This window comes from Peromyscus leucopus, chromosome 3 (assembly GCF_004664715.2).
Source record: "Peromyscus leucopus breed LL Stock chromosome 3, UCI_PerLeu_2.1, whole genome shotgun sequence".
Taxonomy (NCBI): Eukaryota; Metazoa; Chordata; class Mammalia; order Rodentia; family Cricetidae; genus Peromyscus; species Peromyscus leucopus.
Window position 1 is genome coordinate 124,797,968 of NC_051065.1, and position 11,893 is coordinate 124,809,860.

The window sequence follows — 11,893 nt, forward strand, 5'->3', positions numbered from 1 at the left end:
CTCTCTCTCTCTCTCTCTCTCTCTTTCTTCTTCAGTTTTTTGAGGCAATGTTTCTCCATTTAATAGCTCTGGCTGTTCTGGAACTTGATTTGTAGATCAGGCTGGTCTCAAACTCATAGAGATCTGTAGATGTAACCAACCATCTTATTAAATAAGAAACACAGAACCAATGTAAAAGAGAAAGCCAAGAGGTCAGAGCTCAGAGCTAAAACCTTACCCTTCCTCCTGTGGTGCTCCTACCTCTCCGAAAGAGACCTACTTCCTGTGTGTTTGTCTTTAGATAGTCTTTCTGTTCTGCCTTCTCATTGGTTGTAAACCCAAACACATGACTGCCTCATCACTGCCTGTAAGTACAGCCCTCCAGGTCTTAAAGGCGTATGTCTCCAATGCTGGCTGTATCCCTGAACACACAGAGACTTACCTAGCTCTTCCTACCAAGTGCTGGGATTAAAGGCGTGGGCCACCACCACCACCACCACCACCACCACCACCACCACCACCACCACACTCTTGCTATGGCTCTAATAGCTCTAATCCCCGGGCAACTTTATTTATCAACATAGAATTAAAATCACATTTCAGTACAAATAAAATACCACCATAGAGATCCACCTGTCTCCGCCTCCCAATTTCAACTGAAGGAAAGGCTGAAATTAAAGGTGTGCACCACTACTCTCCTGCTCTTTTTTAAAGTTACATTTTATTTATCTTCTCTCTTTCCCTCTCCCTCCCTTCTCCCTTTCCTCTTCTCTCTCTCTCTCTCTCTCTCTCTCTCTCTCTCTCTCTCTCTCTCTCTCTCTCTGTGTGTGTCTATTTCTGTTTCTATCTGTGTGAGCATGTGTTTTGGCCCAAGTGCCTGTGGAGGTCAGAGGACAACTTGCAGGAGTAAGTTTTTACTTTCCACCATGTGGGTTCCAGGGATTTGGACTCAGCTAATCCTGATCGGAGGTAAGTTTTACTTCCTGAGACATCTCACTGGCTCCAGAAGACAGCCCTTCCTGTGTGTGACTTACCTGCTGTGCTTTCATGTGTGCTGAAGAACACGAAGGAGCCATGCTGGTCGTTTTCTCCCCGTGACAGTCAGTCACACAGACATAAACACAGCATCCAGTGGCATGGTGACCACCAAAGGAGAAGACTGTCATCACCTGTGAAGTTCTGCTTGGCACCCTGACATCATAGTCATGTGTCTGTGATACTTCCTTTTCTACTAAACAATTTCTTTTAGTTAGTATATGAAGAATGGGTTTCATTATGTGACTTTCAAACATGTTTACCACTGTTTCTTGTTCTCATTCACTCTGCAATCCTCTTCCACTTTCAGCCCCCTGCCTACCTCAGTGGTCCCCTTCCTCCACACAAATAGTCCTCCTTTGTTGTCATACACACATACTCTCTCTCTCTCTCTCTCTGTGTGTGTTACATGAGAGAAAATATGCAATATTTTCTTTTTAAGTCTGCTGTGTAGCTAGAGTTTTCCTGCATTGCCCACAGTCAGGACAAATCTCTGTCACCTGCCAGTCCCACAGCCGCTCAGACCCAACCAAGTAAACACAGAGACTTATATTGCTTACAAACTGTATGGCCGTGGCAGGCTTCTTGCTAACTGTTCTTATAGCTTATATTAATCCATTTCCATAAATCTATACCTTGCCACGTGGCTCGTGGCTTACCGGCATCTTCACATGCTGCTTGTCCTGGCGGCGGCTGGCAGTGACTCCTTCTGTCTTCCTGTTCCCTCAATTCTCCTCTCTGTTAGTTCCACCTATACTTCCTGCCTGGCCACTGGCCAATCAGTGTTTTATTTATTGACCAATCAGAGCATTTGACATACAGACCATCCCACAGCACTGCTGCTTTCTAGAAGTGCCACCAGTCCAGACCCCGATGTAAACACACATTCTTGAGTCATCTGCCTCACAGCTGGATGACTTTCTGTCAACAACTGGGAAGTTTAGGACAGTGAGAGTGTAGGTTATGCTGATTCCCCCAGAGAATCCAAGTCACACCATCTCGGAGCACAGCAGCCACACTTCTTTCTTTGCACCATCTACAGGACAGTTTTCCTTGCCACTGGCATGAAAATTTTTGTGAGAAACACTTTTTAGGATCTGCTTTGCATGTAATCTTGAAGATTGAAATCATTCTCTCCACCCACCTTTCCAGAAAATGTCCCTCTTCCATCCCTCAAAGTGGGATTTTTCTCAGTGGCTGGCAGGATGTGATCAACAAAATATAAAAAAGAGAGAAATGCCATTTTAAAGAGGAAATGCCAAGAATTCCAAAAGTCAAGGGAGGCAGGTGCTGTGAGGTAACCAAGAGGAAGATAATTAACTGTGACTCCCTAGTTCTGTAGCCTTTCCTTCAGCTCAGCGTCTGCCTTGTTCTTTGCTCTTCTGGAATTCCCATCTTCCTTCTAGCGCTGGAATCCTTAGTGGGAGGTGCCTTATTTAGGCTTGCAAGAGCAGGAGGAATCAACCTTGTGATCTTTACTCTAGGCCTCTACCAAAAACTTACATTTCATTAGCCCAATGTTCTTTTTATCCATGTGCTGGATAAAGACAAACACCAAAATGCATTCAAGGAAACTATTCAATTAGATATGCTGTTAATTGTTCTAGTTTTTCCAACAGTTCACAAACTTGGGGCTAGTCAGCCATAAGGCAGGCAGCATCAAAGAAAAGTCTGGTTATTCTTTTTTTTTTTTTTTTTTTTTTTTTGGTTTTTTTTCGAGACAGGGTTTCTCTGTGTAGCTTTGCGCCTTTCCTGGAACTCGCTTTGGAGACCAGGCTGGCCTCGAACTCACAGAGATCCGCCTGCCTCTGCCTCCCGAGTGCTGGGATTAAAGGCGTGCGCCACCACCGCCCGGCCTGGTTATTCTTAATATTATTGTGTGAGAATATGGGGCAGAAGTAAGCAGCCTGTTGGTGTTAATGAAGCTGATTATGTGAAACTGGCTAATGGCCAGTTCTGAGACCTGAAGGAGGCTCAGAGGACCCCCTGTGAGGCAAGAAATACTCCCTTTAAATCCAAGATTTTCCCTTTCTCAGATTTTCTTTTGGCTTGTTTTGTTTACTGTCTATATATGAGGAGTCCTACATGTATATTTCTAGATCCAATTTCTCTTGCTTCAAACAATTCAGCTGCCATCACTATATAAAGGTCCTGTTCCAATTTAGACCTAAATGTCAAGCCCTGATAGTGAGAGTGGGAATTGGTACCCTCTTCTGGAAGCAAACTAATAATGTGGATCCATGAAATATATTCTACTGTCTATTGAGGCATTTCAATTCTAGGAATCCATCATAAGAAATTAATTCAAAATGGACTTTGGGGAAACGCAAAGTGTAGACAGGTGCTCACAACTGCAAGGACTCTAAATGACCAACAACAAGGGACTTAAATAACTCTTGAGACATTATTTTTGTCAGTACCACAGCATTATATATAACAACATACTGGCTTGTGAGCTGGACACCACAGTTTTTGCAGGAAACAAATCAGAATGATGACAGTCATGTGTAATAAGCAGGCAGCATATGAGTGTTCAGCTTGTTTTTTTCCCTTTTCCAGGAAAAAAAATATATATATCCATTTGTGTAATTGGGGAAGAAAAAAGTTAGGGCTGAAACTAGATCTTGATTTCTTCTTCTACTTTGACCTACTTTGACTGTTCATGTTACAGAACTCTAGGGCAGTGGTTCTCAGCCTTCCTAATACCACAGCCCTCGAGTTTTTCCACAATGACTTCTCATTTAGCAACTTTTTATATCTGCTGTGTGGGGAGCTATGTGAGGTGTAGGTCTTGGCAGTTTCACAGAGAAATGACTCTACCTGTTGCCACGATTTGGCCCATTTCTGGTTTTCAAGTTGTAGGTTTGTAATCAAGTTGCACCTGCATCTCTCTGCTTTCGAATGTATTCTGTATGATTATTAACTGAAGTCACTGCTCTTTAGGACAGGTCCAAGGTCTGCGGGTCTTACTCTAGCAGCTTCCTTCTTTTGTACTCAAGGGACCCTCTATTAGCTACACCTAGCCATCAGTGGGGCACGTTCTCACACTCTCTTGAGACTCCCGAGATTGTACTTCATAGGGGGCACATACATTAGCTGTAGGATGTCTCAAGTGCTTTAGAGGGGAGGAGGAGCCACCACAGTGCTGCTGTCTGTACGGGTGGTGGAGCTGTCAAGACCATCTAGGTAGGAATCATCCTGCTGGAGGGAAGGATCCTGGGATGGCAAGAACTCACCAGGAGCTCCACCATCCTCAGATTCTCCAGCCACGAGCCTCTCTGTGGATAGCTAGCTCCAGCATCAGCCTGCCTGCTTGGCTTCAGGCTCGAGGCTGTCAAACTCCAGATATGTTCTTAGTTGATGAGATCAGATTCCAGACAGTGAGGGTGGGGTTGTCTTCCCCCTGTACAATTCTCTGGGATTTTGGCCTCTCAGCATCTGGCTCTCCACACCTGTGTCCTGGGCCATCTCTCCTCCTGTGCTGTGTCGCAGGGCCATCTCTCCTCCTGGGTTGTAGCATGTTGAGTTTGTCTTCCTTGACTGATGATTGTTCCTTGCCACCTGAGTGCTCACACAATAGGTTCCCTCTCAAGATGATTCCCTCTGAGTTATGAGTATCCCTCCACTGCTGGCTGACCCAGACGCTGGAGAAGTCACCAACTCAGCAAGGCCCACAGTGGATTAAGGCCTTGAGGGTTGTGGGTTGTTCCTAGGGATGCCTGCATCACCTTCTCCATGAATCTTCCGATTCTCCTCATGCTACCGGAGAGCCCCGTAAACCTGTGTGGCTCAGCTTCCCTGTTTTTGATGTTTCTGTTTCTCTGAAGTTTTTACGGGTTCTGTCACTCCTTTCATGACTTTCTGAAGTTCTCCCTCTTTTTCTTTTTGGAACAGAATTTATTTTTTCTCTCCTTCCCCCTCTTTTAGATTTATTTTTTTTAATTAAATTTGTGATTGTTCCTTGTTCTCAGGTTGTGTGTGTGTGTGTGCGTGTGTGTGTGTGTGTGTGTGTGTATGTGTGTGTGTGTGTGTGTGTGTATGTGTGTGTGTGTGTGTGTGTGTGACTTGTGTGCAGTGTTCAAAGAGGCCTGAAGAGGATTCCCCTGGAGCTGAAGTTATAGGCAGTTGCAAGCGTCTCAACCTAGGTGCTGAGAACTGAACTTGGGCCTTCTGGAAGTGCAGCAAATGCTCTTAACCATTGAGTCATCACTCCAGCCTCTAGAATCTGTTTTTTCTTATCTTGACATTCTCTCTTAAGTTGCACAGAGGCAGTGTCTAGTCTACAATCTATGTTCTAAGGAAGGATCTTCAACTTAGGAAACCAAGGGTGAAATTGTGCCTCTCAGGACATGGTGTGATTGGACCTAGGTGTTATTCCAAACCTGCTAAGGAGGTATATTTTTAGTATTTCTCATTCTCACTTCAAATGGAACTCTGTAAGTCTCTATCTTAAGTCTCATAGAGTAACTTGCTCTTATAAGTCAGCAAATTTAAATACTTGGAGTCCTCCATAAACACCAAAGTCTAAAACTATGCCTCTAGAGAAACTTGAGAGGAACTAGAGAGATGGCTTGGGGATTAAGAGCACTTGCTGCTCTTCTGGAGGATGCAGGTTTGGTTCCCAGAACTCACGCAGTGGCCCACAACTGTCTGTAATTCCAATTAAGGGGATCTGATGCCCTCTTCTGACCTATGTGGGCACCAGACACTCACATGGTACAAGACACATATGTAGATAAAACAAGTATAAACAAAAATAAATGAATAATTAAACCCCACAAAACCTTGAGAGATGTCATCTTCCTGGCCCAAAGGTGGGTGGTGGTGGTAGTGGTGGGTGGTGGTGTGTAGAAATTTCTCTCCCTCCTGCCTGTTCCCAAATACCCCACAGCTGCTTCTTAAATAATTGACTCCAAGGCTAAATATTACTTATAAATGCTCAGATGGTGGCTAAGGCTTATTACTAACTAGCTCTTACACTTAAATTAACCCATAATTCTTATCTATGTTTAGCCATGTGGCTTGGTACCTTTTCTCACTACAGCATTCTCATCTTGCTTCCTTTGGATCTAGCTGGTGACTCCCGACTCCACCCTTCCTCTTCCCAGAATTCTCCTGGTCTGGTTGCCCTGCCTATACTTCCTGCTTGGCTACTGGCCAACCATCGTTTTATTAAACCAATATGAGTGACAAATCTTTACAGTGTACAAGAGCATTATCTCACATCAGGGGGACCTCTTTGAGTATTTGGTTTTACATGGGAATATTAAAACTTGTCATGTGTTTAAGTGTGAGATTTCTGAACTTTGCATGCCATGATAACCTTGCTTTGGAAGGGAGAGTTATTTAGGGATTTTTTATTTTAATTCTTAGATTTATTCATTTTATTTTATGTGAGACTGTTTTGCCTACATGTATGTCTGTGCATCAGATGTATGATTGGCACCTAAGGAGGTCAGAAGAAGGCGTTGGATCCCCTAGGACTGGAGTTACAGATGATTGCAAACCACCATGTAGGTGTAGAGCACCCAACCTGAATCCTCTGCAAAAGAAACTAGTGCTCTCAACTGCTGAGCAATCTTTCTCATCCTGTTTTGGGATTTTTTTTTTTTGAGACAGGGTCTCTCTATTATGAAGCCCTGGCTGTTCTGGAACTCACTGCATAGACCGGGCTGGGCTTTAACTCATATAGATCCTCTTGCCTCTGCCTCTCGAGGCACATGCCACCATGCCTGGTCAATCCCAGTGTTCTTGAAGAAAAGCTTCTGTAGTTCCTTGTGTTCAGTGACTCTCAGGTAATGACTAGTGTCCTCTAATGGAGGATCCTATGTTTTTTTTTTCATACTGGAATTCCCTGAAGCACTTAACAAATTTCCACAACTGGGTTAGTGTCCAAGACAAGCTCCAGGTCTCAAGATGTACAAAATTGTCTTTTGTCTTTTTTCACAGCTAAATTTGGCAGCCACTTCAAGTGGCTGGATATCTTGCCCTTACAAGGGTGTTGTGTTGTGTGCATGTATGCATGAGTATGTGTGTGTGTGTGTGTGTGTGTGTGTGTGTGTGTGTGTGTACTTGTGTGTACAGGTATGTGCACACGTATGTGGAGAATAACCTGGGTTGTCTTTCCTTAGATGTCATCCCTGCCCTAGTCTCTTATGGGCCTGGAACTTGCCAAGCAGGCTGGGCTGACTGGCTGGCGAGCCCCAAGGATGCACCTGTTTCTGCTTCCCCAGCGAGTTACCCACTGATGCCACCAAGCCTGGCTTTTTTTAAAACACGCATTCTGGGGTTGAACTCTGATCCCCACGCTTGCAAATCAAACACTTTACTATCTTCCCAGCCCCACAAGAGGCTTTGAAAAAGAATTTAAGAAACACTCTTTAGTAGGATTTAAAAAGCACTGGTTACAGAATCAAATGGATCTCACAAACCACTTGGTGGCAGTCAGCTCTCAGCATCTACAGCAAAGATATGAATTGGAAGACTTCTTTTGTTCAGAGTGCCTGTTTTCTTTTGTGGCTCCCTCATCCAGCCTGAATAAACACTGTGCAGAGAGAAGGAAGTTGAGTCCCCTGTAGACAAATTTCTAAACTGTCTTATTGAATAAGAATCACAGAGCCAAATACAGGGGTGCAAGCTGTAGAGATCAGAGCAATAGCCGCCAACTAACCTTAGCTCACCACGTTGACGTAGCTTCCCAAGAGAGCCTCTTCCTGTCTAATCTGTGCCTTCATTGCCTTCTGTTCTGCCTTCTCATTGGCTCTAAGCCCAGCCACATCACTTCCTCATCACTTCTTGTCTATACAGACCTCCAGGTCTCTATGGTTGGTACTGGGATTAAAGGCATGAGTCACCACTGCCTGACTGTGTCCTTGAACACACAGAGACTCTGCCTGCCATGTGATCAGATTAAGTGCATGTGCCACCACTACCTGACTTCTGTTTATGGCTGACTATGACCTCTGATCTCCAGGCAAACTTTATTTATTAACATACAAATAAAATATCACATTTCAGCACAAATAAAATATCACTACAGTCCCTTACATGCTTGGAATGCCACAATAACATGCAAAAATACCAGTTATTCTATAGAAATATATTTTGACTTTCTTTAAAAAAATTTTATCAAGTACTTTTTTCACCTTCTGTTTATTTAAAGAACCAGTGATATATATACTTATTTGTTTAGTGTGTGTGCATTTGTGATGGTGCACTGTGTAGAGGGAGGTCAGAGGACAACCCGCAACACTTAGTTCTCTTCATGCACCATGTAGGTCCTGGGGATGGAACTCAGGCTGCCAGTCCTGGCAGCAGGTGCTTTCCCCCACTGACTCATCTTGCTGGTCCCTAAAATATAATTTCATACTAATTATAAGTGACTAGATTAGGTGCCAGATTATTTTAACTGAAAACTTTGAGTTTGGTTGCTAAGAATCCACAGTTGGCTCATCATGATGTAATGAATTGTGCTAAAGACAGCCCTGCGTCAGTGACAGTCATGGTTGTTTACAGCACGCAAGTCCAGCCCAGAATTTGTCACCAACTGGCTATAAAAGCTGAATTAGGCCACACAAACTACCCGAGCTGTGATTTCTTATTTGAAGGGGATTAGGTTAGGCAGCTGTATTATAGAGTCTTTTTTCTTCTTCAACAAAACTATAAATATAAACTAGTAACTTTTCTAAGTATATCCACGGGAAACAACCTGGACATATAACATCTAATGCAGGGGTTTCTTCAGAACAGATGTTGTCAGACACCATCTGTCAGAATTCTCTGAAGGCTGTAAATCCATATCATGTGCTGGCGGTGAAAGAAACCTTATTCAGTTTTGAAATCAGAAAGGAAGCCAGTCATTTCTCCTTTGCCTCGGGAGTCAAGCTTCAGGCCATTACTGGGGCCCTGTGAGGCAGCCTAGATGCTCATCTTACTGAGGGGTATGGCACTCTCCCCCATGGACTGTGCCTCTGTGGAAGGAGAAGCCAACAAGGAGATGATCTCATACAGTGGCTGGCAGTAATTTTCGTCTCAACCCTGTCATCAAGTGTTTCGAAGTCTCTCAGACTTGCAGACTCTTTGAGGCAGCTGCTTGCTATGCATGAGCAGGTGTCAGGGGATGCAATGCTAGTTTTGTATTGGTAGTGACTACATTTGAGGAAGTTAGTTCCAAGCTACAAGCAGCTAATTACCAGGGGAGGAAGAGACAATTTATTCAGTGGTATAACTGGTAAGTTGCCTGTGCTCCTGTGAATCTCTGACCCAAGACCTACAAACCACTTTAATTAAACCCACCAAGTCACATGCATATATGCGCAAAGACATGAAAGTAGAAGATGGACTAGTTGGGAAGAAGAATTATCGTTGTGGCAGGAGGATAAGGGAGAATAATGGGGCAAATATGATTGAAATGCAATATATATGTGTGAAAATGTAACAATGTCATTAAATATAATTTATTTAAAAATTTTATTTTATTTTATGTGAATTAATGTCTTGCCTGCATGTATCTATGTGCACTACATGCATATCTGGTACCCACAGAGGTCAGAAGTCAGTGTTAGATCTCCTAGAACTGAAGTTACAGATGGTCGTGAGCCACCATGTGGATGCTGAGTCCTCTGTAAGAATATCAAGTGCTCTTACTTGCTGAGCCAACTCTCTAACTCCATTATGTATAATTATATAAGCTCACACAACATTAATAGTGTATGTAAATCTTGATACCAAAGCATTCTATGATTGGATGGAAAGTATTGAAAATGACGCTCCTGCCCAATGACAGAAAATTTGTGACTAAAATGAGCTTTTATGGTTACTACAGTCCAAGCCTTTGCATTTCCTCCAAATCCACAAGCTGAAACCCCCTGGGGGAGGGACTAGGAGGTCAGACCCTTAAGTGACTAGGTCACGAGGAAAGAGATTTCATGAATGATACTAACATCCTTATAAAAGAAGGTCTGGAGTTCGTTTGCCCTTTTCACACTGTGAAGACATAACAGAGTCATCTATAAGCAATAAAGCACTGGACACTGAATCTGCCTTGGCATTGGTCTTCCAAGACTCTAGAACTATGAGAAATAAAGCTGCTTATAATTTGCTTTTATATTTTGATAGTAATCTGAATCAACTAAGAAAATGGTCAAAGATTGGGAATAAGGCAAGGGTATTTATTTTTATGACTGCAACTTAACACTGTACTGGAGGTCCCAGACAGTGTGATAAGATAAGAAAAAAAAAATTAAAGCTCTACACACTCACAAGCAGAAATGAAGTTGTCCTTATACACAGATGCTTCAACATATACAAAGAATCCCAAATATTGTATAAAAAATACAACAAAGCAAAACTCAACTATAAATAGTCAACTTAGCTAGGTTCCCAAGCAAAAGGCCAATATACCATGATCATTGATGGGGATAAAACAAAGGTTGTCAGGCTTGGTGGCAAGTGCCTTTACCTACAGAGCCATGTTGCCTGACCAGGATAATCTTTTCAATATGTGGTATTGTAATTATGACACCAGTAGTCACAAAACTAAAAATTTCAACATACAACTCATTCTTTAGGCAAAAATCAATTAAAAATGGATTATAGAAATAAAGTGTGACACTTCAAAAGGTTTATAAGAAAACACACAAAAATCTTCCCTATCTGGGATTAGGTAAAGAATTCTTGCATGTGACATCAAAAATTCAAGAAGAAAGTGAAACTTACGGAAAACTGGATTTCACAGAAATTTAAATTTTTGTACTTTAAAGGACCCCTACCAAGAAAGTGAAAGGACAGCCCACAAAATATTTGTTTTAGGAGAAAATGATCACAAATCAGGTATCAGATAAAAGCCTTACCTCCAAAATCCATGAAGAAGTTTTCCAATGCAACAGAGAAAGTTAAATAAGTCAATCAAACAAGGAGCAAAAGATGTAGGTGAGCATTTCATGAGAAAAGAAGTATGGATGGCCAAATGCTCATGAGAAGATGATCACTAGACCAGTTCTAGGAGAACCACAGTGATACACTGGCCTGTTAGGCCAGGCATCATGAAGTGACAGACAGTGAGCAGCCTGTGAGAGGATGGATGTGAGGAATCAGAACATTGGGGAATTTTACAATGGGACTCACTTTGAAGACAGTTTTATAGCTTCTCAAAAAGCTACATCCACCAGTTCTATTTCTAGACACTTACACCAGACAAGCAGAAGCACATGTATATCGAAACTTTGACATAAGGCTGTAGATGTAACCAACCATCTTGTTAAATAAGAAACACAGAACCAATGCAAAGAAGAAAGCCAAGAGATCAGAGCCAAGAGCCTTATCGCCTGCTGCAGCTAGCCTCTTAAGCCAAGAGACCTGTCCTACTTCCTGTGTGTTTGTCTTTATATAGTCTTTCTGTTCTGCTTTCTCATTGGTTGTAAACCAAAACACATGACTGCCTCGTCACTGTCTGTCTGTAGAGACTTCCAGGTCTTCTATGGTTGGTATTGAGATTAAAGGCATGTGTCTCCAATGCTGGCTGTATCCTTGAACACATAGAGATCTACCTACCTCTGCCTACCAAGTGCTGGGATTAAAGGCGTGTGCCACGAATGTCCAGCTCTACTATGGCTTGCTATTAGCTCTGACCCCCAGGGAACTTTATTTATTAACATACAAATAAAATCACATTTCAGTACAAATAAAATATCACTATATGAGGCACTATTTATAGTATCCCAACAGTGGAAACAGTCCAGTGTCCATGAAAAGATGGATAAAGAATGTGGTATATCCATAAAATGGGACAATATTTGGTCAGTCGGGAATGAAGTACATGTAACATAGATGAATCTAGAAAAAGTATTGAGTGGAAGAAACCAAGCATGTACTCTATATT